The sequence below is a fragment of the Paroedura picta genome, chromosome 17, assembly GCF_049243985.1.
Source record: "Paroedura picta isolate Pp20150507F chromosome 17, Ppicta_v3.0, whole genome shotgun sequence".
Taxonomy (NCBI): domain Eukaryota; kingdom Metazoa; phylum Chordata; class Lepidosauria; order Squamata; family Gekkonidae; genus Paroedura; species Paroedura picta.
In genome coordinates, this window is record NC_135385.1 from 549,780 (window position 1) to 577,557 (window position 27,778).

Consider the following 27,778-nt stretch of genomic DNA (forward strand, 5'->3'; position numbering starts at 1 on the left):
TTCTCGAGGAGCGCTCGTTCCCTGAGAGATTTTGAACCATTCACCACACGTTCCAAACAAATAAAGAAACTTTATTACTTACTTTGAAATACTACATGCACTTATAGGGCAGAGGGGGGTGGGGGAAGGGGGAATCAAAACTCTTAAAACATTTTTAATAGGAAAGGCAGCAAATTGGAAAGGCCGCAAAGGATAACAGAGGCAAATATTCTGGAAAAAGCACTTACAAAAATACATTGCACAAAGTCCTATTTCCCCCCTCCCTCCCTCCCTCCCTCCCTCCCTCCCTCCCTCCCTTTTTTTTGTTTGCTCTTTAAAAATAAGTTAGTCAATTAAGTTAGAGTTATTCAAAATAGCCCCCACCCTCTCAACTCCCCAATTTAGATTTCTACAGACCTATCATTATAACTATATTTATATATTTTATATCTTTAACCTACAGTATATGAAACGCCTGTACATATTTAGCAAATCCTCCACAGGCCGTGGGCTCTATCTCTAGCTTAACCTTAACTCAATAAATCTCTAGCTTAACTCCAGAGGTAACTTTTTAAAAAAATAAATAAATATTTGAGGGCTTTTGTGGCACACACACACCTTTAGCCACAGGGATATAATTTAAGTTGGGATTTTCTATACTTATATACATACTAGGGGCAAAGCCCGTTGTCTCCAAGAATACAACGGGCGCTAGAGCTTGGTAGTGGGAAGAGGAAGGGAAGGAGTTGTCCAGTCTGTAAGGGCATGGGGTTGGATGTGTGTGCTGTGTGGGAGGTTGTGGTGGCCAATGAGGGCATGGGTGTGGAGAGATGGGTGTCAAGAACCTGTGGTGTCGAATGTTCGTTGAGTGTGGGAGAGGACCGACTTTTGGGAATTGTGGTATAGTGGTTACAGATGAGCTTTCCAGAGCCATGTCTTCAGATATGTGAAGGGAAGATCAGACTGGAGACTCATCTTAGGGGGGGATTGCATGACAACCAATTCCTCCCAGGTCTGCACCATTTCCCTTCTTGTGTGAATTAGGCCACAGACACTGAAATGTCCCCCTGCTCTAATACACATGGGGTAGTCACGGTACACAGATTTTCACCCTGGCTTTCTGTCTCCATTTTTTCACTGTTGATAAAATGTTATGTGGCCACATGCTTCTTTCATGGTTGCTCCTTAGAAGAAGAATTTTTTTATCTGTTGTTTACTACCCAAAGGAGTCTCAAAGTGGTTTACAAACACCTTTTACATTCGTCTCCCCACAATAGTCAATCTGTGAGGTATGTGGGGTTGTGAGAGATCTGAGAGAACTGGGAATGGGCCGCAGTAACCTAGCAGGCCTCAGGTGTCTCAAAGCATTTTCCAATCATCTTTCCTTCCTATCCCTCTCACTATTTACAGTTTTAGGCTGTAAGTATTTATTTAGATCTTCCTGTACTTTCCAGACTCACAGGACTGATGCTGGTCAGCCTGTCTGCGCCCCAGAATACAAACAGTTGCTGGTAAGGGCTGGCCATAGCCCATAGGCCAGGAGGGACCACTCCCTACCAACTGTAGGCAAAAATGGCTTATTTGAAGGATGGACTCTGAGGCATTGTACGATTTTGAAGTCCCACCTCCAAACCTCCAGGAATATTTCCAACCCAGGGGTAGCCAGCCTCCAAGTGGGGCCTGGAGAGCTCCTGGAATTACAGCTCACCTGCAGAGTATAAAGATCAGCTCCCCAGGCAGAAAGGGCTACTTTGGACAGGGTTGTGGTAGAGAAGAAACATTTAAGGCCTCCCACACAGGTGGTTGTTGTTGAATTCAAACACTTGAGGCCTACTGCACAGGGTTGTTGTGCAGATGAAACAGGAGACAAAAGAAACAGCTTTGTCTGCAGAATAGTGCTGTGCAGTAGCCTCAGATCTGCATAGAGTTGCAAAGAAGAAAGACACATGGTTTGGCCAGAGCAGTATTTTAAGTGAGAAGGGGCTTTTCTGTGGCCTCCCTGTCAGCCAACTGTTTGGCAGAAGGGGAAAGTCCCCCCCCTCAAAAGGAAGGCCCTCAGTCTCCTCTCCCTTTGGTGGTCAGGGGCTGACTGGCAGCCATTTCTCCAGATTGCCCTTGGCAGGATGGAATTTTGGTTTGTCCTGGTGAATGGCCAATTGGAAGGCGCAAAGCGCCTTCTGATTGGCCCCTCCACTTGTCAGTCCAGGTCCAAGGGACCAATTGTTGGCTCTCCCCATCACGGACTGAGCCCACCCCAACACCCCTTACTGTTTTATTAAGAGGGAAAAGATATAATGGGGGGGGGAATTGTACTAGCAGGTAAAACGTAGCCGCATTTACTCTGGAAGCCTCCCGTGCACACGGAAACGGTACAGGCAGGTGAATTCTGGATCTCCCCAGTTGGAAAGCACTTTTAATTCGACAATCCGGAACGCCTTGTCCACCACCTCCTACAAGACAGGAAAAGGCACAGCCTCGCTTACTTTTGGAAATGTTAAGGTTGTTGGCCGCAGACGTATTTATTTATTATATTTATACACCGCCCTCCCCGGAGGCTCAGGGCGGTTTGCATGAAACGTAGAAACGATCCAGAACACGTAAATCGCCATAACATTAATGCTAATAACTGATCATTGCAAACAATGCCAAAACAGTGTAATAGTGCAAACAGGTCCAGAGTGCACTGATGGAGTTCTGGGAGGGAGGGGGAAAGCAGGGGCCCTTCATTCGCTGTTGGTTATGCCTGGTCTCAACCAAATGCCTGGCGGAAGAGCTCCCTTTTGCAGGCCCTACGGAAGGGTTTTAGCTCCGTCAGGGCCCTGATCTCCTCCGGGAGCTCATTCCAGCAGGTGGGGGCCAGGACAGAGAAGGCTCTGGCCCGGGTTGAGGCCAGGCGGGCTTCTTTAGGGCCAGGGACCATTAGCCGGTTGGTGGTGGTGGAGCGTAAAGCTCTTTGAGGGGCATAAGCAGGGAGGCAGTCCCTCAGGGACACTGCATACCCTTGCAATAAGCAGCATGTTCAATTGTTTTGTGACCCTGATATGGCCTTCTCCACTGGGACGCATTGCGATCTTTATGTGCACGGGTGCGGAAGGAGTGCAGACCGCAAAGACAAAACGGAGACTGAGAGAGAACCCAAGTGCCTCTGGCAACTGCATTTCCTAGCGAGGTCGACCTACCGTAACTGGGAACATCTGTAATGCTTCTTCATCCTGATCATACACGTACTGTCCTAGCAGGACGCCTTCTTCGTCGTATTCATCCGCAAGGCCCTGCATGGGGAGGAGGAGCGGGGAATCAAACCCGGATTGCCGGATTAGAAGCCTGCGCTCCTAACCGCAACACCAAGCTGGCTGAACGAACCAAAACCCTCTGAATTACCGTTAGCTGCCATTCAACCTGAGCAAAAGCATCCCTCTTGGCTGCTGGGGACACTCACGTATACGGCAAATTCTTTTGGGGCGCTGTCAATGTTTCCTTTGGGCGAAAGCGATTTCGGAATATGCTCCAGTGTGAAAACCGTCGGAAGGACATCCACGGAGAGCCGGATCGCCAAATGCCCCTCCGATCCTTTAAACGCCCAGCAGTTTCCCGGGTAGACCTCCGGCTGAATGGATGGGGAGAGGGGGGTTAATACTGCCGTCGGACGCTCAGTAACAGAGAAAGCTCTGGGTCGGGCACGCAGGCGGGGTAATGGCACACCCGACAGCATGTTGCCCTGCGAAAACTAACGCTTTGGCTACGAAGGACCTGCCGGCATACGGTGGCCTTTTGGGAACAAATCGTTCAAGACGTGCGAGGTGGCAATTCAAAAGCAGCCTCAAGTAGAGTGACTGGCAATGGCATCATCACCCAGAATATTTTTTCTCCTCTCTGGGACTTGAGAGGGAGGGAAATTGCCTGGTCCAGTCCTGGCCCATCTGCAGAAACCGGCCCCCTCTAGAGCGGTTCTAAGCGGCCCTCCTAGCCCTTGTTCCTTGGGACGCCCACCCAACGGCTGCCTTTCCCTGCCGAGCCTGCCAGAGAGAGGGTCGGCCCGCAAATCGAACCCAGCGATCAATACGGCGGCTTCCGCTTGAATTACCTGAATCACCGCACGAGGAGACTGGGAGAAGTACCAGAGGGGGAACCCGAAAAGGCTGATGACTGCTGTTTGGGTATTGTAGGTCTCCGAGCAGCGGGTGCTGAGAATGCTACCGCCTGGGGGAGACAAGGCAGGGGTCAAGTCCCACCCCACTCACAGGACCCATCACCAGAAACCCTTTGGGTGATTCAACCTGCGAGAACATGCTTAGCCCAACATTACAAGGACTCGGCTACGGGAAACCACCCCCGGGTCCCGCCTGCATTTTCGGGGATTGTTCAGGCAAGCATGCCCGGTCACCCTCTTGTGGCGTCCTTCACGGAGCTGCCCTGCCTGGGAGGAACAGTGCAGTTTTGGGGGCCAATGCTCTGATCCTGCCACAGGGAGAGATGGAAGCGCGTTGGCCAACTCCGAACCGAGATCTGAGCGGGTGGCTTTCTGCACGCCAAAGCTCAGCACCTCCCCACTTGAACCAGAGACCCGCCCACATTATTGGTGCCCGAGGGGAGGCCTGGCTTAGCGCAACAATCCCTTATGGCCCCGCAGCTCCCGAATCTGGCGGCACCTGCTCTCTTATTTCTCTGATTCTCCCGCAAGGCGTGAGAACCCGAGAGCTGCTCCGGCTAGCCCAGCCGGACGTTAAAACGTTTGTGTTGGTTAGGTTTTGAAGCGTTGAGCCTCTGAGAAGGGGTGAAAAAGCTCTCCCCCCTCCCCATGGCAGTTCTCACCTGCAGACTCCAGTGCAAAGTCTGCCATCCCGATCTTGTCCTCTGAATGAAGCTTCAGGGCATTGTCCACAATCGTGTGTGCTTGCTGCAAAGGGGCGGAAGGGAAGAAACTAGGAGCTGGAGAAGCCGGAGGGACTTGTTCGTCGTTCCTTTCCCAAGTGGGCTGAGACGCCTACGGGGTCCACGGACTGCCAGCTGCCCCCATATCTCTTCCTTCCTTCCTTCCTTCCTTCCTTCCTTCCTTCCTTCCTTCCTTCCTTCCTTCCTTCCTTCCTTCCTTCCTTCCTTCCTTCCCTTCCTTCCCTTCCTTTCCTTCCTTCCTTCCTTTCCTTCCTTCCTTCCTTCCTTCCTTCCTTCCATCCATCCATCCATCCATCCATCCATCCATCCATCCATCCATCCACCCACCCATTTCTTGGATTTATATCCAGCCTCTCACGACTTTTGTCGCCTCAAGGCGGCTAACAATTAAAACCACAACTATTTCCCTTTGGGCTAATCCTGCGTTGAGCAGGGGGTTGGACTAGATGGCCTGTGTGGCCCCTTCCAACTCTAGGATTCTATGATTCCCCATAACCCCCCCTTAAAACCCCAGCAATACACACAAAAACCCACAAGGTGGCAGAACTAACTGTCACCCCACATAATTTACTCTCAGCATTGGTTGTGCTGTATTACAGAGATGCTCAGCCAAGGTGGGACCCCTGATCAAACTCTAGTCAACCCTCTCCTGCCCTCAGCCAGATGCCCGGTGGAAGAGGTCTGTCTTGCAGGCCCTGTGGGACTTAGACAGCTCCCTCAGGGCCCTTAGCTCTTCCGGGAGCTTGTTCCACCAGGCAGGGGCCGAGGCCGAAATGGCCCTGGCCCTGGTCGAGGTCAGGTGGATGTCCCCAGGGGCCCGGGACAACCAACAGATTCTTACCCACACAGCAAAGGGCCCTGCAGGGGGCATATAGCTGTGCCCCTCCCTCTGCCAGCTCTCACAGAGAGGAGAGTTTCAAAAAGGCTTGGAGGCACAAGTGTTTTTCCACAACCGTTCTTGCCCCCGACCCAAGCTTGCTTCGGCCCATCCCTAGCAGGCATCTCAGCCATCAGGGCCGGCTTTTTCGGGAGGAATGATTAGCACAGCCATCCCTTGTCTTATGCTAAGCCGAACGTCAACATTAACTGTAACCCTCTTGGACACAGATTGAGTGCAGGCAGGAATGAAAGGAAAGCTTCGGAGCCCCAAAACCATAAACCTGAAGCAAGAATATTAAAAAAGAAAAACAGGGAGGGGAGAAATTATCTTGGCCAAAGCTGCATTTTAAAAACTTTAGTTCAACAAATAGCATTTGTTTGTATCTAGTCGCTCCTTGAGTCTGAACCTGTGTCCAAGAGGGTTACAGTTAGCTGGCCCCCTTGGAAATGAGATCTAAGAATCCCCGTCTTAATTTCGGGGCTGCGGGGAAGCTACACGGGTTTGTCGGGGTCAGGGCTGGTCGAAATACCTCTGTCCCCCAAACTGGAGGAACCTTCCGATGACTCTGATACGGCAAAGGGCGCCGAACAGAACTAGTCAGGTCGGGGGGGGGGGGGTTTGTAGGAATGCCATTTTTGAGAATGGAATCGAATTCCGGAGCCAGCCGGCACGCCTGCCACCCAGCTGCGTTGAGGGCCATGGTCTTTGACCGCCAAGGAAGCACTGGATGAGCCGTGAAATGTGAGGTCGTGCAGGTATAGATCAAAGGCACCGCTGATTGACAGCCCAGATTTGCAGCACAGACGCACAATCCTATAAAAGTAGTGGCCTCACGGGATGTCCTCCCCCCAGACACGCCCCTTTCCTGGAGGCAGCAAACAAAGGCAGTAGCGGAGGAGGGCTGGGTCAGCCGTGAATTTCAACCGCACACGTTCACCCCAATAAAACAGGCCGCCTCAACCAGGAAGCTCCCTCGGCCCAGGCTGACGATGCGTTTCCTCTTACCTATCAGCAGGAACACAGGGATGAGGTACAAGAGCATCTTGAACAGCTTTGGAAGGCATCTGGAGAAGAAAGGCAGGGCCTTCACTCCAAAGCAAGACAGAGCACTGGTTACGCGGGAGAAGGAGATGGTTTGCCCGCTGCAAGATCCTCTGAAGCCTCATTACAGCCACCATCCACCTCCCAAGCTTATCACGCTTCCACGGAGGTACTAGCGAGACTGGCCCTCTGCAGCCGGCTCGGTGGACTCCCCGCTTGCTAGTGGGACCGGAACGCTTCCGAAGCCCAGGGCTCTAAAGGGTGCTCCGTGATTGACTGGCTGGCCTACAAGCCCGCTTCCGGAGCGCGGGAATCAAATACTTGCTAGGAAGTGTTTACCAACCTGGTCAGAATAAATACATTCAGCAACGAGATCACAGTGAAAAGTTGGTACCAGCCGGTCCCAAGCCACCAAATGATGCCAGAAATGGCCTTCCCTGGGAAAAGAAAGGAGACACGGGAATCAACTGGGGACTTCAAGCGGAGTTGATTTCGGACAGTTGTTTTCAAACTTTCGATCCTAAGGGGAACTTTCCCACCTCTGCATCCTTGCTAAGGAAGCTCAATGCAGCTCGGACAACTCCGGGGACCGTTCAGGAATGCCCACGTGACTGCTGGACCTCATTTTCTCCCACATGCTCCCAAAAGGCACTCTAGGCCACAGCTAAGACTCGCCTGGGCACACCTGCTGCAGGGAACCATCCATAATGGTGGCTGGGTTTTTGAAGAAAGCTCATCTGCTGCTCCGGAGCTTTTCTCTGGAGGGAAAAGGCAAGCTTCCCGGGGATATAAAGTTTGAAAACCACTGGCTTACGGGGCAGACCGAGCACAAAGCGACACCTTAGGACACATGTCTGTGAAGGGATGCTGGCCAATGGCAACAGACACGCAGCCTCAAAACAAAATGAAATGAGCAAATGAAAAAAAGAAAATTAAAGAAAAAAAACAGCTTGGAATAACGTTGCGCTATCTGTTCCGGATTAGCGGCATGCAAATCGATAGATAAATCTACAAACACAAGTCATGCAGCGAGGGATTTAGTAAAGCGGCACACAAATCACGCGCTCTGAAGGGGCACACGCAAACGGTTGCGCATTGCGCTGATGGGAACCTAGCGACGAGAGACAGAGAGAGAACAAAGTAAGAGCCCCAAAGCTTACATGGCGTTACGGGGAGGGAGTCCTCCCAATCTCCGGGAGCTGTCCCCTTGCTTTCGCCACTAGGCCATCCTGCCCCTCAAACACCGGAAGGAGCCTAGTTATATAACGTACGCGGTGTTATTAGAGAGTCTGACACACAGACACATCCCCACAAGACTTTAAGCGTTCAGCAAAAGGAGGAGGAGGAGGAGGAGGAAGCACAAATTAATGAACAGGGCAGGGGGGGAGCCTGAAGGTCGCTCCAAACGAAAAGCACTTCCGAGCCGGGTGAAAGTGGCGCATCCCGTTCTCACGCTTCTGGCTTCCTTCTTGAGGAAGTGGCCAAGCGTTTAGGACCCGGCAGGGCCAGGCAGGCAAGATGAACCGGCCAGGAGCCGTCCGACTGGCAGGATCAGCCTGCCGCAGGAGAACTGGGAGGAAGGCGGCTGTGCCTCTCCTGTTCCAGCAGAGGAAGAGTAACAGGAAGGGCTGGGGACGGCCCGGAGGAAAGGGGAAGGCAGAGGATCCCCCCTAACCATCTGATTCCCTTAACGCGAGTGGTCTGCCCAGGGGAATTGGGGAGACGTGCCCGCCGTGCGATCTCGGTCCAGGAGCGTGCCTCACCTCTCACAACTGCATCTGAAGAAGTGAGCAGTGACGCACAAAAGGTCGCGCTCTACCACAAATGTTAATTTTGACAGAGCCACCGGGTTCTCTCTCTTCTCACAACTGTGGCGAGCGTAAAAAGGAGCTCTGTGGAAGGAGGGTAGGATCTATATATTTCCCCTGCTCTTGGCCTGGCAGTCGACTGTCCCCTTCCCTCCACTGTCCTGGCCAGCTGTGCCAAAGACCTGGGCTCCACCGGCCCTTCACGGGGAGTGCTTTCCGTGCAGGGAATGAACGGCACCCTCAGAGCTCCCTGTTCGTATTCCTCCAGGGCTCCCCTGCGGCTGGAGACGCCAATCTGCCCTCGGAAGCAAGGAACGGCATGCAGAGAAACCCAACGGCACCAGGCAGAGACAGAGTCAGTAGTAACCTGGAGACACAACAGCCAACCACAGGAGGGACAGGACCTTCTTGGAGGCCAGCCATCCTGCCGTCCCCGTGCTCTGCAACACGGACAGCAGTGGTCCCCAACCTGTGGGCCGCGAAGGCCATGGCGCCGGGCCACGGCTCCCTCTCCTCGCCCCCCCCCCCACAGTAAAAAACTTCCCAGGCCGCAAGCTTGCGGCCCGGGAAGCTTCTTACTGCGGGAGGGCGGGGAGAGGGAATCAGGGCCAGGCCGCGCATCGCGCATGCGCGGCCTGTGCGGGCGCAGCCCGATGCGTGGGCACGGCCCACGGGCGCGGCCCGATGCGTGGGCGCAGCCGGTCCGTGCGGCCGCGGCCCAATGCCCTGCCGATCCCCAGCCTCGGAAAAGTTGGGGACCACTGGCGTACAGCATAAAGGAACCCAGGGTGACACAAAGGAAGACGGGCGTTGAACACGGCAAGCAGGGCTGGCCGTCGAAGCCAGCGAGACGTGGATCTCACAAGCATTTCTCGCTCTCTTTCTCTCTCCCGCACCTGCACATTCACACGGATCACTGGCGTCATAAGAAACGAAGAAGCGGGGATATTACAGAGAAAGGACTTCGCAATTCAGCAGGGCTCAGGAGTCGGGAGAGGTCTGTTAACATGATTTTTTCCAAGGGTTCAGAGAGGACACGCCAAGTGCCGGAGGAACCCTACCGCTAACTAGCGTCTCGTCTCCCGGCCATCACCCCTTTGCAGTTCCCGGACGCGCCAGGACGGGAAATCTGAGGTCAGTTTCTCAAGGACCCTCCACAGGAGTATTTCAAGAAGGGCTTTAAGGCCCGCCTCAAAGCGACAGCATCGTGGAGATGGCGGGAGAGGGGAAATGAGCCCGAGGAGTGATCTAGAGTTCAGGGTTTATGGTTGACTTCGCTTCCGGAGGAGCTCGGCTGCATCCGCGCTCCCTTCCTCTCCCCCTGCCCCTAAAAGCGGCACTTTGGGGGGGTAGAATCTCTCCAAAGCTCCTTTCAGCAAGATCGGAAGTGGCTCGTGCTCACGTCAAGTTCAGAACAAACCGAAAACAGGATGATTAGTCTTGTGGATGCTTTCCTTAAGGCTTTAGATCGTTTGTAAGCCCAACGTGGAAGTTTTGATGTTAAGTGTTGACACCTTTCTTCCATTTAGACCCATTTCTGAGAGATACTAAATATAAAAGAGAATTTGGAGATTCAAGAACGTATGTCTTAAATCAAAGGGATAGATGTTTGGTATATGTTCTGAAATAATTTGCTATTTTGTTGTGAAATATGTATGTTGATGATTGCTGAAGACTATTTTTGATAGCAGTCTTTGTAGAAACCCGCTTTAAAGAAACACAACGTAATACTGATAAAGGTAGAATTTTTTAATATATATATATATATTAAAATTGTTATAATTTTTTGTTTTATTTTATAATTTTTATAGACTAAGGGTTTGCATGAAGATATGAACACGAGATTGTACCCTGGAATCTGTCCTGCTTATATTGTTTTCGCCCTCACCAGCTTCAAAACTGTTTCTTTCCGCCTACGCCTCTTCGGCTGACGGTGCGTCTCTGCTTCTACCCAGTGAATACATGGCAGAGTGCTGTAGGCATGACCCCAGCCCTCAAGGGAGCATCCTGGCCAATTTTTAAACCCCCAAGGCACGTCCGTCCCCTCTGGTAGCACCCTGGACTACCTTGGCCACCTCCTGTCCCAATCCCAAGGGCCGAGATCTGATGAGAACCATCCAAGACCATCCAACCTATGCTCTGCCTTTTTGTTTTCCTAACTGGAAAGTCACGCGGGTGGGGAGAGGGATGCCATGGGACCCCAATGCCCAAGGAATCTAGAGGCATCTTAAATCACAGCTTTTCATCTCTGTGCTGCGCGTGCCTCTGAGGGAAAGCCTTTACTGCAGGAAATGCAGGAACGCGGCAGCTTTGACACCCCAACAAGCCCAGCCCGTTCCTAAAGTGCTTCCCCCGTTTAGATCACCGGAGAGCCCTCGCCGGCCCGGTCCCGAATGGCTTGGGGGGCGTTGCCTGGCAACGGATCTGCATCTTCATCACTCCACTGTCATCTCTCCCTGCCAACAAAGAATCCTCTGGCCTCTTCCCGAAAACTGGAGGGGCGGATGTAGATCTACTGTTGCCATGGCAGGGGCCGGTTCTACGCTTCCCGGGAAGACTCTATTTGTGTGAATCACATTTTGCATCAGCTGCTGTCATCTGAACACGCATAAACACGAGGGAAGGTGCATCCCGCTGAGTCAAACCGTCAGGCCAACAAGGTTGGGGGGCTCTGCTCAGATCAGCATCATTTTAAGTTCTGTTTCATGGTCTGTTTCACATTGTGTTATATTAAAAGACCACATTCTTTTGCTCTTTTGTGTATTAACTTCACACAACTTGGTCAGGACGACTGCAACAAAGTTTGATTGATTGATGCTCAGGTTGGCCACAGTTTTCCACGGATTCGGCCAGGGGTCTTCCGCATCCTCTCCTCTATGACGCTTTCAAGCTGGAGAGGCCGGGGATCGAATTTGGGAGTAGGGGTGTGCGCTTTGGCTCGGTTCGGCCACCTTGGCGATCGCCAAAGCCTGAAGCGGCACGCAGGACACCAATCTGGCGCGCCACCCCCCCTCCTTTCTGCGCTGCTGGCTGCCTTGGGCTTTGGTGATCGCCAAGCCGGCCGAACCGAGCCGAAGCACGCACCCCTGCTTGTAACCTTCTGCGAGGCTCTTCCACTGAGCCATGGCCTCTCCTGGAGGACCCTTGCGTGCCATGTGCAATGATGCCAGACGATGGGGAGGGGGGACAGAGGTGCTACGTCCTGAGACGATTTCAGCCTGACCTCCTTTGCAAAGAAGCTTGGGAAGCAAAACCAGCAATATGAGCGATCAATGAGGGAGAGGTTTGTGCAGGAAATCAGAGAAATCAAAACGCACACACAAAAGAAGAGAGACAGAGAGTACGAAAAGATGTGCCAAATGGTCCTTGCGACCCCTTTAGACCGTGAGGAGCGCATGTTGGCTGCTGTGTGCACCTCAAGCTGTTTCTTCCCCTTACAGTCATCACCTGTTGGTTACGGTAACAATCCGTTAATACAAGACAGTTCATTGTCACGGATCCGCAACAGATAGAGACGCATTGTGAGGTCGTCCCGAAGAAGGGTGGCCCTAGAATCATAGAATCATAGAGTTGGAAGGGGCCACACAGGCCATCTAGTCCAACCCCCTGCTCAACGCAGGATCATAGAATCATAGAGTTGGAAGGGGCCATAGAGGCCATCTAGTCCAACCCCCTGCTCAACGCGGGATCAGCCCTAAGCATCCTAAAGCATCCAAGAAAAGTGTGTATCCAGCCTTTGCTTGAAGACTGCCAGTGAATGGCGAAAGAATGGCGAATCTGCAGACCATTCCTCCTTCTCAGACTTCCCCCTCAGAACAGTCCTCTACTTACTGTACTTGTGTTTTTGGCTCCGGTCCCTGGAGTAAATTCTGGTGGGCGGCATGTGGGCGGCCGAGAAGGCGGTGAGTCATTCCCGGTGTAGCCGTTGCTCAGTGCGATTGGCTCTGGGCAGCTGCCGCGTATTACTGTGCCCGTATTACTGTGGTCTGTCCTCCTGTCGGGTTGCAAGGGTCTGAAACGTTACCCTCCCGCTCAAGGAACCGAGGGGGCTACAAGACACACAGAACACACTGGGTCCAAGTCACCTTTCAGATCCCCGTCGTCGTCGAGACCTAAAAGGAAAGGGATGCGCGATGTGACTTCGTAAGAGACACCAAGGGCGGAAGGCTGAGTGACCAGAAAGGGCGGAAGCACAAGCGGAAAGCACAGCCGGAAGCTGTCGACTGCACACGGGCAGCTCTGAATCTGTGGAGAAGTTGCTTTGGGGGGGGGGCACCAACTTCTACCTGGTTGGGCATCGCTTGCCTCTGACAGTCTGACGGCTCCTGTGCATTTGGCTTTGAGAGCCAATGAAGCCCAAAGGCTCCCTGGGGCCTCAAATGACTGAACTGGGATTACTTAAGAGAAGAGTCGCTGGAAAAGACGACCACGCTGGGGAAAGTTGAAGGAAAACGGGAAGACTCAGCAGGAGACGGCCACGGCCCTCTGCTTACAAGATCTGAGCAAGGCAGCGACTGGCCGGACTGTTTGGAGAAGGTTGGTGCACAGGGCCGCCCTGGGGCGGAAGCGACGTGAACTGGAAATGTCAAGCAAGACAAAACCCCTTTCCTACCTAGCTTCTGAGGGGAGGCTAGAGGGAGTGGGCGAGCCCTGAATTCCTGTGGCTCGGTTAGAGGTGACCCCTTGAACTGCTCAACGAAAACCTAGGATGACTGCCTTCCCCCCGTGGGGAAGAGAGTCCCATGAACCAGCTAAGGAAGTCGCAAAGCCGCTAAAAACTATGCCTGCGGCAGGGGCCGGTCCCGTGTTTCTTTCTCCCAGAATAAGTGGAAGAATAAGCCCGGCCCTAGGGAAGCACGCCTGGCCTCGACCAGGGCCAGGGCCTTTTCGGTCCTGGCCCCTGCCTGGTGGAATGAGCTCCTGGGAGAGCTGCGGGCCCTGCGGGATCTTCCATCGTTCCGCAGGGCCTGCAAGACGGAGCTCTTCCGCCAGGTTTACGGTTGAGGCCAAGGCTAACATCTATGCCCCCCGGGATCTGGGAGTGGGATTGAGACTGGTACCATCTGGATCCCCTCTCCACCTGACAGTAGTAGGAAGGGGAAGTAGCCGATCTTGCCATGATAGTTAGCTAACTAATATTGTTGAAGCTATAGCGTTGTTTTAATGGATTTTATGGGGTTTTAAGATGTTGTAACCCGCCACGAGCCGCAAGGGAGTGGCGGGCAATAAATCGAATAATAATAATAATAATAATAATAATAATAATAATAATAATAATAATAATAATAATAATAATAATAATATGGTGAGAGGTGAACCAGAAATGGTCGCTTAGCGAGGACAAGACATTTCCCCCCTTCCCCCCCACGCTTTGGGGTCCAGAACGCTACAGATGCTCCCCCTCCCCAAAAGCTCTTTCCAGAGAGCAAATTCCAGCCATGCCCCAGCCTCCCGCCTGCCCCTGTGAGAGGAGATATTAGCAACTTTAGAACCATCTTCTTTGCCTGTTTGCTCCCCCTTCTCTAATGTCTCGGGCATCTGACCGTGTTTTTTTAAAGCCTTTATTTCCCTAGTATTTCATATCTTCATGTGTCTCACGCGCCCACGAACTGGATTGGGATATACAATCTCTCTAATCTCCCTCTCTCTCTTTTTTGGATAATACCCGTCCAATTGGCAGCAAAAGGCAAAGCGGGCGGGACGGCAAAGTCTTCTTGAGCTCTGCAGCAGGACCGGTGACACATCTCATGTATTATGAGCGCCTCTAACAGTTTGGCAGAGCCCCTGAAGGCGGGGCGGTGTCTGGGACCTCCCTCCCTCCTGCCCTGGCGATTGCCAACCGGTGCATGGGCCAGATCCGGCTGCGTCGTGAACTAGAGAGGCTATTGAACTGAGAAACTGCAGGGCCCCGAGCGGCTCTTTCGATCCCGGCCGGACCCCCCCCCAGGGGCACGAGGGCAGCTCTGGGGCTCTGCCAAATCAGGCACGGCACCGCCTCCCACTAAAACCCGGATTTGTGCAGCTGCGGAACTATCCCGAACGGTCAGGGGAGGAAGAGCGAGTCCGTTACCCCAGAGGTGCTTGACGGCAGTCTGCTCCTGAATCGAAGTCTTGTCCAAGGCAACGGTCAGATACGAGGTGTCACTGGTGTGGCCGCTGAAGCTGCTTTGGCTGGACACCGAAGAGCTGGATGCACTGCTCCTTCTTGGGCTCCGCCTCAAGGGCTCCGATGGCCGGACCACGTTTTTCCGTTGTCTAGTAGTTCTTTCGAAAGGAAACCAAAGGGGAAAGGCAGGGAGTGAGTGTGATTTGTTCGCTGACGTCCGGTGGCACCTTGAAGGCCAGCAAGGATTGATTCAGGGCGTGAGCTTTCGAGGGCAAGCACCCTTCCTCAGGCTCAAAAGCTCCCGCCTGGAATAAATCTCGGTTGGTCTCAAAGCTGCTACTGGACGCTGGTTTGATTGTGCTCCTCCAGGCCAACTCGGATACTCATTTGAAATTCGGCGGAGGGCGTGGAGGCAGCGGGGGCCGGCTCAGAGTTAGCGACAGTGACAGAAAGGGAGCAGGTTCTCTGTCCACGGGCCGGGAACCTTGGCTGCGGTTTAAGCGTCATCAATGCGTGGCGCATGCATGGAGAAGTAATGGGCTGCACCCAGGAAGGTACCCACAGAGGAAAAGGGAACATGGCCAGCTGGCAGCAGACCAGTTTCTTATTGTACGAAGTCCCTGCTCTGAAGTCCCTGCTCTCATGCCAGGAGTGAGCATGGGTGGGGATGGAGACATGCGTCCTGCACATCACTGGCCCTCAGGATCCCCCCCGGTGGGGAATATGACCCCTTCCCCCCCCTCCCACCCACCCAAAGCATCTCTCGCTGCTTCCGAGCCTCTCCAAATCCTGTGCCCGAAGTGAACGACTGACGTGAAACATTATGCCCTCCGGAAGGCGTACGGCTGTTTTCTACACTGCTGTTGGGAGAGGACCCAAAACAACGGAAGCTCACTGCACTTTAATTTTCAAGGGAAGGGTGGTCCGCGGATGCTAACCCTCCAGGCTTAAACGGCCCAATTTATTTGGAGTTACTTGAAAACAGCCCGTGAAAATCAGAACAAGAGCCCTCCAAAGGGCAGTTATTTTGGGCTTCACCGACTTCGTGGGGAGAGTAAAGCCTGTCTAAACATTTCCCCAAGGGCAATAGCAAGTATTTCTCGGCTGGGGTGAACTGCCCTTAACTGGTAGAGGAGCCCTCTCTCTGTCTCTCTCTCTCTGTCTCTCTCTCTGTCTCTCTCTGTCTCTCTCTCTCTGTCTCTCTCTCTCCCTGTCTCTGTCTCTCTCTCTGTCTCTCTCTGTCTCTCTCTCTCTGTCTCTCTCTCTGTCTCTCTGTCTCTCTCTCTCTCTCTGTCTCTCTCCCTGTCTCTGTCTCTCTCTCTGTCTGTCTCTCTGTCTCTCTCTCTCTGTCTGTGTCTCTCTCTCTGTCTCTCTCCCTGTCTCTGTCTCTCTGTCTCTCTCTCTGTCTCTGTCTCTCTGTGTCTCTCTGTCTCTCTCTCTGTCTCTCTCTCTGTCTCTCTGTCTCTCTCTCTGTTTCTCTCTCTCTCTCTCTGTGTGTCTCTCTCTCTGTCTCTCTCCCTGTCTCTGTCTCTCTGTCTCTGTCTCTGTCTCTCTCTGTCTCTCTGTCTCTCTCTCTGTCTCTCTCTCGCCTGAAAATACTTTTCCTACAGTTTTCAAACCATGACCGATGACCTCTTTCCACACAACATGCAAAAACACAGAGAGAAACTTAGGATGGGCTTGGCACGGCTTGGGACCGGGTCAGTGGGGGATGTCCATGAAGGGGCTCTCCGAAGGCGCACATACCTAGGCAACTGTGGTTCCGGCATCTTCCTGGCATACGAGCCACCCTCCGGTGAGTCGTACGCGGCAGCAGATAAGCGCAAGCTACGGCGCGACATCTTTGGAGAGTCAAAAACCGGATCGAGATTGTAGATCGTCTCAAAATCCAGAGCAGCCGAGGAGTAGCTAGAACTGGAACAGAAAGGGAAGGGAATTTTTTTGTGGCGGGGAAGGAACGCAGCTGGTCGCCTTTCGGCTTCGGAATCGCATTCAAGGCACAGGCTGTAACCTTTCCCGGCTTCACACCCTTGGACCTGCACACGTGTCCTTTCTCTCTGCAGGGACACTTCCCTCCCACAAGCCCCCTTCTCCCAGGTCACTCAGCGGCTGCTGGGGGAGCCCCGAGCACCGAAATGAGCTCCAGACAGCCCGAGGCGAGCATCGCCCCCGAGGGGAGAAACCCGAAGTTTGTGACATGGACTGCTGCAAAGATCCGTTTTAATCATTTGCGCTTCTGCGCAAGAGCAGATTAGTCTGCAGGATGTGCAAAAATATTACATTTTACAGCTGTGGGACGTTGCGTTTCAAGATTTAATGGCTCGTAGTCCTCCTTGGGAGCTCTCTCGAAAGGCCGCCAATAAATGCTTCAAAGCTTAGAGCTTCTGGAAATGTAGTTTACGAGCCCCAAGCTTCCCTTACATGCTAGCTTTCCACATGGATGCAACTATTCAGACCTTTGAGCCTCCACCAAGAGTCTGAAAAGCTCTAGCAAACAGACTCATGGTCCCTCCCATTAGACCACTCCCACACCCAGACCAGGCTGAATTCCAGCAAGCCCCCAGTCAGCTGGGCGAAGCAACCAGGGCACCCTCTACTGCAGGCATGGCCAAGACCGTGGCTCTCCAGACGTCCATGAACTACAATTCCCATAAGCCCCTGCCAGCAAGTGCTCATGGGGACTGAGACTGGCCATCCCTGCTCTACTGGAATGACTTCTTCACCAGCCAAGCCAAGACTACTTGCCTTTTGAGACACGGACATCAATCATTTATTTGGATACTGCCTTCCCTTATGTACGCTTGACAGTTGCCACCGTTCAGCTGTTTACCCCCTCCCATACGCCAGCAATACCGACAAGCAGCCTATTCAAATCAAGTGCCAGGCACTAAGGACAGCTGACGCCGGGCATTTGCCTTCGGCTTGGCACAGCATCACATCCCAGGGCTGCACACCCAGAGAGGGGAATGGCATGGGCACCGCCAGAACGAGGCCTTGCAGCTCCAGCCCTCCTCGGTGCCTCTCAAAGAGATCTTGGTTCAGCATTAAAGTTTGGTCTCTCACTTCAGAGGCCAAAGACATTCAGAACTTGACAAGCCTGCCCATTTTCTACCAGCCTGCCCACCTGCACACCTTTTCCCTAAGCCACGTCCAGCACACCAAGAGCCTAAAACAACCAGGCCTCTTCCAATTTGGTAAAGCTTCCCTGCCGGGCTTGCCTGGGGGCCATGCTGCCTCGTGACATGTGTGCAAGGCCTGGGCAAGCCCGTCCATTCCTGATGGCTTCATGAAAAGCAGGAGGGACCGTTTCCTCGAGGGCAGGCCGACTGGCGACTCAGGGCCCTGGGGAAGACTGTCAGGGAACTGGCGCTCCACCCATTCCAGCCTTCACAGTGCTACAATTATATGACGCCATGAAAATCACTCGGGGCCTGACGTCCGCAGCTTCCGAACCAGATCCCCTCCCTCTTCAACCCAGCCCCAGCCGTCCAGAGAAGCTGCGGATGCTTTTCAAGCGTTTAAGCCATAAGATGACGCTAAGGAGGCATAAGAGGAGAAGGCACCACCCTACAGGTACCCCCAATCAATCTACAGGGCCCATTCATCGATTTCTGTGCATGCACACTGTTTGGAAGCGTGGACTTTCCACTCTATGACATGCCCCGGGCAAGAGGAAGGGGATGGTTCCCAGTTGCAGGTCTCTCCCCCCCAGGAACTGCCTGCAGAGACCAACAAAACACTGCGAGAACAACTGCACCCTCACAGAAGTCATCAAGAAGGCCGAAATAGGATGCAGACAGGTATGCAATGGTACAAAAACGACTAAGCGTTCCTCCCAATGCCGCAGAGCAAAATTACACATGCGCCCCCATCCTAGAGAGCCCCGACACATTCCTATCTTGGCGTGGCCCCGAAATGCCTTATGCCCAGCGAAGGATGATTAATGAGTCACAGCCTTAATCACCCGCCTTCCTGGCTTAGCACCTGCCGGCTTTAAGCAGATGCAGGAAGCAACGGACCAAAAACATTAAGCCAGCCCAAAGTCCCCTGCTTGGCTTCCCGACTCGCCAGGAAAGCTACCACAAAGGCACAAACAAGCGCAGGCAAGCTCTCGGCCAGGTACAAACGGGCTCACCTGAGCGAGTAAGTATAGCCAGTGTTGTCAGGCACATACTGGGGAGAAGCGTACGTGTGGAGGTGTGAAAAATCCATGTTCACCGTCTCAAACCATACTGCAAGAAGGGGAAAAGAAGGCACGGTGACAATCCGGGAAACGCTCCAGCAGCTCTTTGCTTGCTTTGGCCTGGCCGGGGGTCTGCTGCAGCGGCAGCTTCGGTGGGACGGTATCTGCTGGCGTTAGATACAGCTTATCAAGAGTCTCACAAACCAAAAGGTTTCCTCCGGCAGAGGACTTTTGGGGAGCCTTCCGGCATCTGGCGTCTGCTATTCACCTAGTTCCCTGGAACATTATTAAGAAGGCCAAGCCCTGCCGTATTTTACAAGCGATTTGGCATGTTTCGCTGTTAGATTTTATGGACAGGCAGGCCTTCGATAAGCCCTGTGGCTTCTCTCTTCCCGCAAGCTCTCGAAATGGGGGCCGATGGATTCAAGCAATTCACTTGGTTTCCAAATTCCCGAAGTGCTCGTGGGCTCAAAAAAGTGGGGAGGCATCTTTAGCAGAGGCCCAGCTAGTCTTGCAGTTGAAAATCTAGGGCGGACTTTCAGAAGGATTTTAGTATTTGAAATTTAAGTATTTGAAAGGTTGTCACTTGGAGGAGGGCAGGAGGCTGTTTCTGCTGGCTGCAGAGGCGAGGACACGCAGTAATGGGTTTAAACTTCAAGTACAACGATATAGGCTAGATATCAGGAAAAAGTTTTTCACAGTCAGAGTAGTTCAGCAGTGGAATAGGCTGCCTAAGGAGGTGGGGAGCTCCCCCTCACTGGCAGTCTTCAAGCAAAGGTTGGAGACACACTTTTCTTGGATGCTTTAGGATGCTTAGGGCTGATCCTGCGTTGAGCAGGGGGTTGGACTAGATGGCCTTTATGGACCCTTCCAACTCTATGGTTCTATGATTCTATGATTCTAAGGAGTCTCAAAGTTGCTTATCCTTCCATTCAAGTGAGAGTAAAAAGCTGTGTGTGTTTTTTAAAGAGAAAAATCCCAGGATAAACACTTCCTTTCCGTATTGCTCATGCCTGCATGGGGATCACCAGCCGTCCCGTGGGTGGAAAACTGTCCCAAACTCGTGTGCCAAGGTCAAGTTCTGTTTTTCCTTCCTCTTATTTCCTGGGAGGGGGTGTTGAGGTGGAAGCGGTCAGAACGATGTTATCCTCCCACCCCCCTATCAAGGCCCAAGTGGCAAAGCTCCAATTTGTCACGTTCCCATCTCTGGCCACAGTTGACATGAATTCAGAACCATGGACATCCTTTTCGTTTGTGTCCCTCTGTTCACAGGTTGTCGTAAAGAATGGGAAATCACTCATCCGCTCTGGCGGCCAAGAATACGCTCCAAAGGATAAAGCCCAAATTTACTTTCACTTTTGATTAAAGGGAAAGAAAAGGGGCATGTGGGGAGGGGGGAACTTCTGGACTGTGGCAAAAAATCAGGATTCTTTTCAGAGTGGCATAGCTGAAACGCCCTGTGTAGGAATGCTGCGACACGGAAGGGAGGACAGAGTTTTAAAAAACCAGCCTCCAAATTAGGATTACAATTATTTCTAATCCAGCCCTGAGAAAACCACACTGCCAAATGACTTTTGGCTTGTCCAAATGACTTTTCAGGGTAATTTCTGCCCTCACACCCCTCCTTGAACAAAATCCAAGTGACGGAACGGCCAATGTGTGCTAACTTTAAAAAAACTTCACGGCCGCTTCGAGAGCTGACTTGTTAGCCAGGCTAATTTTTTTAAAAGCCACTGAGTAGTTTGTGCCTGCATAAATGTGCAACGGGGGTCAGTTTTAAGGGGTATCTATCGTCAGCAGTGTCCGACACGTCCCCCTTGGAACAGGCCGATAAGCAAAGAGCTTGGAGAAAACAACGCAAACACAAAATGTAGGACATAAGTCACACCGCAGCATGCCGATAATTACCTTCTGCAACAGCAAGATACAAAACACAATAATCGTGCTTTTTGACATATAAATAGCATCCGGAACACACTTTAATTATAACAGGGCTCGGCTACGGGGCTCAGGGGGGGCTGTCAAAGCATTTAAACATTTCTAATTCAACCTGCATTTAACACGGCACGAAAAGCTAGGGACAACGCGGTTAATCGCGTCCCTGGAGTTGAGCATTACGAGGCAGGCTCTAGATCAGAAAGATCTATTTCACTCTACAGGCTTGCAATTCGAAGCAAGCCTGCTGTGTGCACAATTCGGATCAGCCCCCTCCGTTTGCAAAAAACACTCTCCCGAACGAAGATTCTCTAAAGGGAAGGGAAGGGAGGAGGAAAGCAAGAATCGAGGCAGGTCACCAAACCGGTTCAGGTAAAAAGCATCCGACCTTATGCACCGCGGATCAGCAAACGGCAGCAGAGGGTCCGCCTTCAAAGATGGATCTCTTCCAAAGCCCCCATTGCTGGCCGTGCACAGGAGAGCGGCAGGCCCCCCTCCTCCGTTTCAGCACCACGCTCCTAAGGACTGGCAGGGATCGCCGGCTGACGATTCAGGAGAAGTTTGAGCGTTGACAGCGCATTCCCCCTGCTCCCACACTGCGGAATCCCAAAAAGGCTTCCCGGCCTCAACAAAGCCAGAAGGATCAGGCGAATGTAATCCAGCCTCTCAAAGCTCCCATTGTCACTCAGAGGCAGAGTTTGAATTTATTGGACACGGCTCCTTCCGCCAGCCCACAACTCTTAACCCCTTCCCTCCCCACAGGCACAGCATGCTGAGACCTTCCTCCACACACACACACACACACACTCACACACACACACACACACACACAGACCACTCCTTCTTCCCAAGGTTTTATTTATTTTTATTTACAGGTTTCCATGGCACTGGGACTCTCAACTTATTCATTCGCTTTTCCGGCAAGGACGAGCTACATTTGGCGCTGCGGCACGGCAAGCTGCAAGCCTCGCCTTCCGAAAAAGTAAAGGAGCGGAAAAATTTGTGGGGCTTCCCTTCTGCTTTCCATCATGCACACTTGCCCCCTTCCCACCTCCCAGACCCTTGACCTGCAGCTCTGGCCAAGCCCCGTGGCCTTCGTTTTTTAAAACTAAGGCAAGCAAGGCAGGCTGCCCACTGAACACGGAATAACGACAGCTCGGAAGAACTCAGACCATGCAAATGTACTGGGGGGGCTTTTAACACCACTTAAGACTCCCGGATTTAATATCAAACCCGTTCGCTCGGCAAGTGGGAACTGGCCTTTGATAGGTGACTCAGGTTCCTCTCCTTGCTCACATTCTTGGAGTGCCAGACACCTGGCAAGCCCAGTTCCTCCACCCCACCTGGTCCCAGGTTTTATCTTATGGGCACCACAGGCCAGTAGGGCTCGGGCCAGCCGTTCCCCCTTAGGTGCAGCAGGATCCGTGCCATTTTTGACAGCTGCTTGGGAGGCTGCCTGCCCGGCAACGCAAACGACAGTCTCCACCAAGCCTCTGTTGTGGGCTGTCTGGTAAATGCACGCTGAGCCGGGAACAGGGCCCGTGGCAAAACAGACCTCCGAGTCACACGTGAGCACCTCTACCTGCCCGGGAGCGGCCGTAACGGGAAGGCTGGGGGAAGAATTCGATCTGCAAGGATGAGTCAATGCGGTCCCTTGCGCCAGCAGACATGCAGTTCCGAAATGGGCATCATGCGCGGCCTCTGGAATCGGAGCTCTAGCACAATTTGTTGTTGTTGTTATGTGCGAAGTCGTGTCCGACCCATCGCGACCCCATGGACAACGATCCTCCAGGCCTTCCTGTCCTCTACCATTCCCTGGAGTCCTTTTAAGTTTGCACCGACTGCTTCAGTGACTCCATCCAGCCACCTCATTCTCTGTCGTCCCCTTCTTCTTTTGCCCTCGATCGCTCCCAGCATCAGGCTCTTCTCCAGGGAGTCCTTCCTTCTCATGAGGGGGCCAAAGTATTTGAGTTTCATCTTCAGGATCTGGCCTTCTAAGGATCAGTCAGGGCTGATCTCCTCTAGGACTGACCGGTTTGTTCGCCTTGCAGTCCAAGGGACTCGCAAGAGTCTTCTCCAGCACCAGAGTTCAAAAGCCTCAATTCTTTGATGCTCGGCCTTCCTTATGGTCCAACTTTCGCAGCCATACATTGCAACTGGGATGACCATAGCCTTGACTAAACGCACTTTTGTTGGCAGGGTGATGTCTCTGCTTTTTAGGATGCTGTCTAGATTTGCCATAGCTTTCCTCCCTAGGAGCAAGCGTCTTTTAATTTCTTTGCTGCAGTCCCCATCACTAGCACAATAGCCCACCATTCTAGAAGGCTGCTACTATGTTACTGTCATTGTTACAGAGTTCCCTGCATCGTTCCTGTTTCACGTCAACCGGTGGTATCTAATAAATACAATTATAAATATTTTTCAGCTTCTGAAGCGGGTTCTTAGGCAGCTATTTGAGTCTAAATGTTGACTTTGCTCTCCTTTGAGCATTAATTGTTCAGAGGCAAGTCTGAGAGAGGAGCATAATAAATTGGCCAATCTTGTCTCGCTGGGACAGTAATGCAACATTGCTGCCCTCTAGCTCCATAGCTGCATAGTCAAAACCTTCTCAGGTGAGCTCTCTTTGTTCCTGAAGGCACCTCACAGCCTTCTCAGCTCTGCACTTCCCACTTCTTTATAGGCACCAATAATTTATTTGGCCCAATCTGCAACATGGCTCACAGCTCTGTGCTGGAGCACAGATTCCAGAGGCCACGCAAGATGCCCATTCCGGAGCTGCATGTCCACTGGCACAAGGGACACTGAATACACCACACTGACTCATCCTTACAGGTTTCTCCCCACTGTGGCAAACCGCCTTACGATTTCAACCACAGAATTCTGCGTTGGAAACATCACCATAGGCTCCTCGTACAGCCTGTAAACCCCTTCTTCTTGACTTAAAAGAAGAAATCACCTGCATCACCAGGTTAACATTGGGCCACGGTGCCAGTTTTTTTTACCAGAAGGGGCTCTTTATTCGAGAAGCACTCCTGCCCAGTGGAAGGGCATGGGTCTCTGTTGACCAGCTGCCAGTTGCAAACCCCAGGCCCCTGTGGCGCAAGAAGGCAGAAGCCGAGTGGGCACAGAGAGCTGTTTGTCGCTCCTTTGTGGCCGGGGCATTCCTCAGCCAAGGAGGCAGCAGGCACCAGCAGCTGCCTCTGTTCCAACTGCAGCTTCATTAAACCCTGATGAGCTTGGATTATCCTTCTGGGGCTGCCTGTGACACATTCCTGAGCAAGGAGATAGATGCCTCTGTAAATAATGCTTTCTGAAGTGCCTATTCACGAGGGAAAAGGGAGCACATCCAGCCAGGAGGCTACTGGGTGCTTTTCTGATGTTTTTACTGGCCGTTGATACACTCTATTCACACTCCCTGAATGGCGGGACACAATCCACGCTATACACACTGCTCAGCTTCCAGTTGTGATCTCACACAGCAATTTGGAAGGGGGCGTGCTTCGGCCGAGAAGCGGGCAGGTAAGAAAACGGATTCAGGTGGGGAGCAAGCCAAGCAACAGCAGGAAGTTGGAGTCCAGGGGCTCCTCAAAGGACGGCAAACTTTCATCCGGGGTTTCAGCTTTTGTGTGCATGCATGTTCCTCTTGGCCCTAAACCACTGCGCTTCTTTTGCATTTATGCCCCACTTTACTCCCTAATTGAGACCCAAAAGCAGCACTGTCCCTATCTCCAGTCTATCCCCCAACAACAGCCTTATAAGGTGGGTTCATCTGCAGGTCTGGGGCAAGTCCACAGTCACCCAGCAGGCTTCCAGAGCAGAGCAGGGGTTTGAACCCTGGTCCAACATACTAATCACTAGTCGCACCAGCCCTCAGTAGGGAATCTCTCTCTCAGTCTAATCTGTCTTTGTGGGGCTGCAGTGACAATAAAAAGGGGGAAGCTAGGCTGGAGCAAAGCTACACATTTATTAATTGACCATATTTCTGCAGCCACTCTTCCTCCAAGCTTGAGGGAGCATGCCCAGCCTCACAAGTAAAGCTTACAATTCTCCTCCCCCTTTTGTGGTATATTCCTAGCAACCCTGCAAGGTAGACACGGCTAAAAGAGAGCAACGTGGCTCAAAGGGAGCCAGTGAGTGGCACGTTTCTCTCTGTGCCATTTGATTTACACAACAATCCTGCAAGGTAAGCAGGAGGCTGTGAGCTGCTGAGGCTCAAAGGTTCTTTCCCCACTGTTTTATGCTCCCAGCAAACCTACAAGGCTGGAAAGAGCGAGGGACAAAGGCAGCATATGCTTTCTCCCCCTCCATTTGATGATCATGACAAGGCGAGGTGCGCATGCCCATGAAAGCTTTTACCCAGAATTTAAATCTCTCGGTCTTAAAGGTGCCACTGGATGCAATCTCTGTTCTGTTATACAAGTGATCTTGATGACAAATCCCTTTTTGAATATCCCTCTTTTTGAATACCCAGTTAAGTGGTATTTAGCTTTGGATTGTATTATATTTTATAGTTAAGAAGATTCAGGCGGGTAGCCGTGTGGTCTGCAGCAAACAAAGTTGGAGTCCAACAGCCCCTTTAAGGACAAAAACAATCTAATTTGAACACGGACACTGGTCCCAGAGCTTGCAACAAACCCAGACGCCCACTTTGCTCTCACATATACCCAAACAACACAACCAAACTACACAACCCAACACCATCATCAAAGGCTTCTTCCCATGCTCCCCTTCCAACTGGAAAAGGAAACTGCTGAGTGGCAAGCTACTGCAACGCTCAACACAACGGAAAAACCCAGGACTCAACAGGAAGATTGGTTTCTCATCACACCACATCCAGCTCTTACATCCGCATTCCTCACAACCCCCTCGTCATTTTACTGTGCATAATAGGTCTGTCCTGTAATTTAGAAAGGAATATCAGGATGCAATTCTCTGGTTAGGCAGAGAATCAGACAGGAGAACCTAACTCGACATGGTTTCTCGCTCGAGCAGAGACAGACGGGGCTTGCAACAGCTCCCCTGCAATCGACAACCGGGAATGCATCAGCCCCCAAGTCACCAATCTCCCTGTTTTTATCCCCTCCTCTATATTTCCCAAACCAAAGGACCGACACTCTCATAGCAAAGACTCTGGACCGGGCTCAACCCCATCATCACACGGCCCATTTCTTGCTGGCGATTCTCACGGCGCCATCGACTCCTTTTACCACTGCTTCACCGTCCTGCTGGCCATCTCCATCTCAGGAGGAGTGCCCCTGCACAGGGAAGCTCACTCCCTGCAGGAAGCCCAGGCAGCCTGGAGGTTGCCCCTGGAGCCCAAATTTCTTCCTCCCAGGCTGAACTTCACGCCCAGGCTTTCCTTTTACTGCTGCTTCACCGACCCACTGGCCATCTCCCCCTCAGGAGGAGTGCCCCTGCACAGGGAAGCTCACACCTGGCAGGAGGTTGCCCCTGGAGCCCAAATTTCTTCCTCCCAGGCTTGCCAAGGCTGCTAGCATGCCTGCTTGGGGCTACCCGCCTGGAGCCCCCAGGGAAGGGCGAGCTGCAAGGCGCCAAACCCCCCAAAACAGGGCGAGAGAGAGAGGGGCGGGCTGCCCTTTGGCTCCTCCCCCTCCAGCCTGGGCGGGAAGCGCAGTGGGCGGGAGGCGAAGGAGGAGCGAGAGGCGGGCTGGCGGGGGCCTCACCTGGCGCAGGCGCACACCAATCCCTGCTCGCTCTCTCTCTCCCCGGCGAGTCCTGCGACGCCACCTCCAAGCAGCTCCGTCGGCAGAACGACGGTTGGGCGACGCGCGGTGGTTAACGGCGGCGGCGAGGAGGGGGCGTGGCTGGGCCGCGCGGGCGGCCACGCCCCCCTCATCGCGAGGCGAGGTGTGTGAGGGGGGGGGAAAGAGGCACCTTTTGGCCCTTCGCAAATTAGATGGCTGCTAATAATAATAATTAATTATTATTAATAATAATAATTAATGATAATTAATTATTATAAAATAATAATTATTATTTTATAATAATTAATTATCATTAATAATAATAATTATAATAATTATTATTATTGTGGCTTTGCAACTTTTCCTCCCATTGTATAATAAGGGGATGATTAAGAATCAGTGCGTGTTGCACCTTTTTGGTCTTTTGTGCTTGTTTTAGCCCACCTTCCCTCCCGCGTTTTATTTATTGATTTATGGCTTCGATTTATGTCCCGCCGCATTTCCCAGGCATCACAAAACATTAAAAAACAAACAAACCCAAATTTACAATAAAACAAGCAAGTGGTCAAGACACAAATAATCTATCCCGCCCCACCTTGTTCAGGGCCACTTTTCACGGCCCTGCTTTCCAGAGGGAATATCTGTGAGGATTTTAGTTTTAATAATAATATTAATAATAATACTGATGATGATGTGCGGGGGGGGGTTGTGTTTCCTTTCACCCTTCTCTGCTGTTGTGGCAGAGCCTTTTTTTTGCTTGTTTTAGCCCACCTCCCCTTCCATTTTATTATAACAACCACAATAATAGTGTGTGTGTGTATGTTTTCTTGTACCTTTGCCTGCTGCTGAGACAGGTTTTTGAAACTGTAGCCCGCCTTCCCTCCCATCATCTTCCCCAGAAACGCTAAATGCGAGACGGGTCTGTAGTTTTGGGGCTCTCGCGGGTCTAAGGATGTTTTTTTTTTCAGCAGTGGGCGTCCCACAGCCTCTTTCAGCCCCTCCGGGAATTCTCCCGTCGAGAGAGATGGCCGTGGCCCTGTGGGACCTGGCAGACACCATCCCCTGCAGACCGGTCTCCGAGCCGTCTGGACTGGGCATCCCAACCGTGGGAGAGATCGTCCTCGAAGTCTGCTTGGCCATGGATGCAGAGCTCTACAGCCAGGTGGTTTGCCTGGGCGAAGACATCGGGGAGGGAGGTGGGCTGGGATCCAGGGATGCTTGTAAATATCCCTTTTGGGCCAAAAGTCA

General features: G+C 52.3%; 1 pseudogene across 1 annotated transcript; it reads right to left on the minus strand.

The window, feature by feature from the left end:
* Nucleotides 1-301: 301 nt before the first annotated feature.
* LOC143827490 (SUN domain-containing protein 1-like) lies at nt 302-26,365 on the minus strand (annotated as a pseudogene). Its single transcript, XR_013227337.1, has 16 exons — nt 21,214-26,365; nt 18,843-18,939; nt 16,454-16,621; nt 14,672-14,865; nt 12,687-12,713; nt 12,433-12,595; nt 11,923-12,048; nt 8,969-9,070; nt 7,137-7,230; nt 6,758-6,816; nt 5,938-6,032; nt 4,792-4,963; nt 4,064-4,179; nt 3,419-3,586; nt 3,159-3,251; nt 302-2,429 (listed from the first exon to the last, which is right to left on the minus strand). The product of XR_013227337.1 is annotated as an SUN domain-containing protein 1-like (transcript).
* Between the last annotated feature and the right edge of the window lie 1,413 nt (nt 26,366-27,778).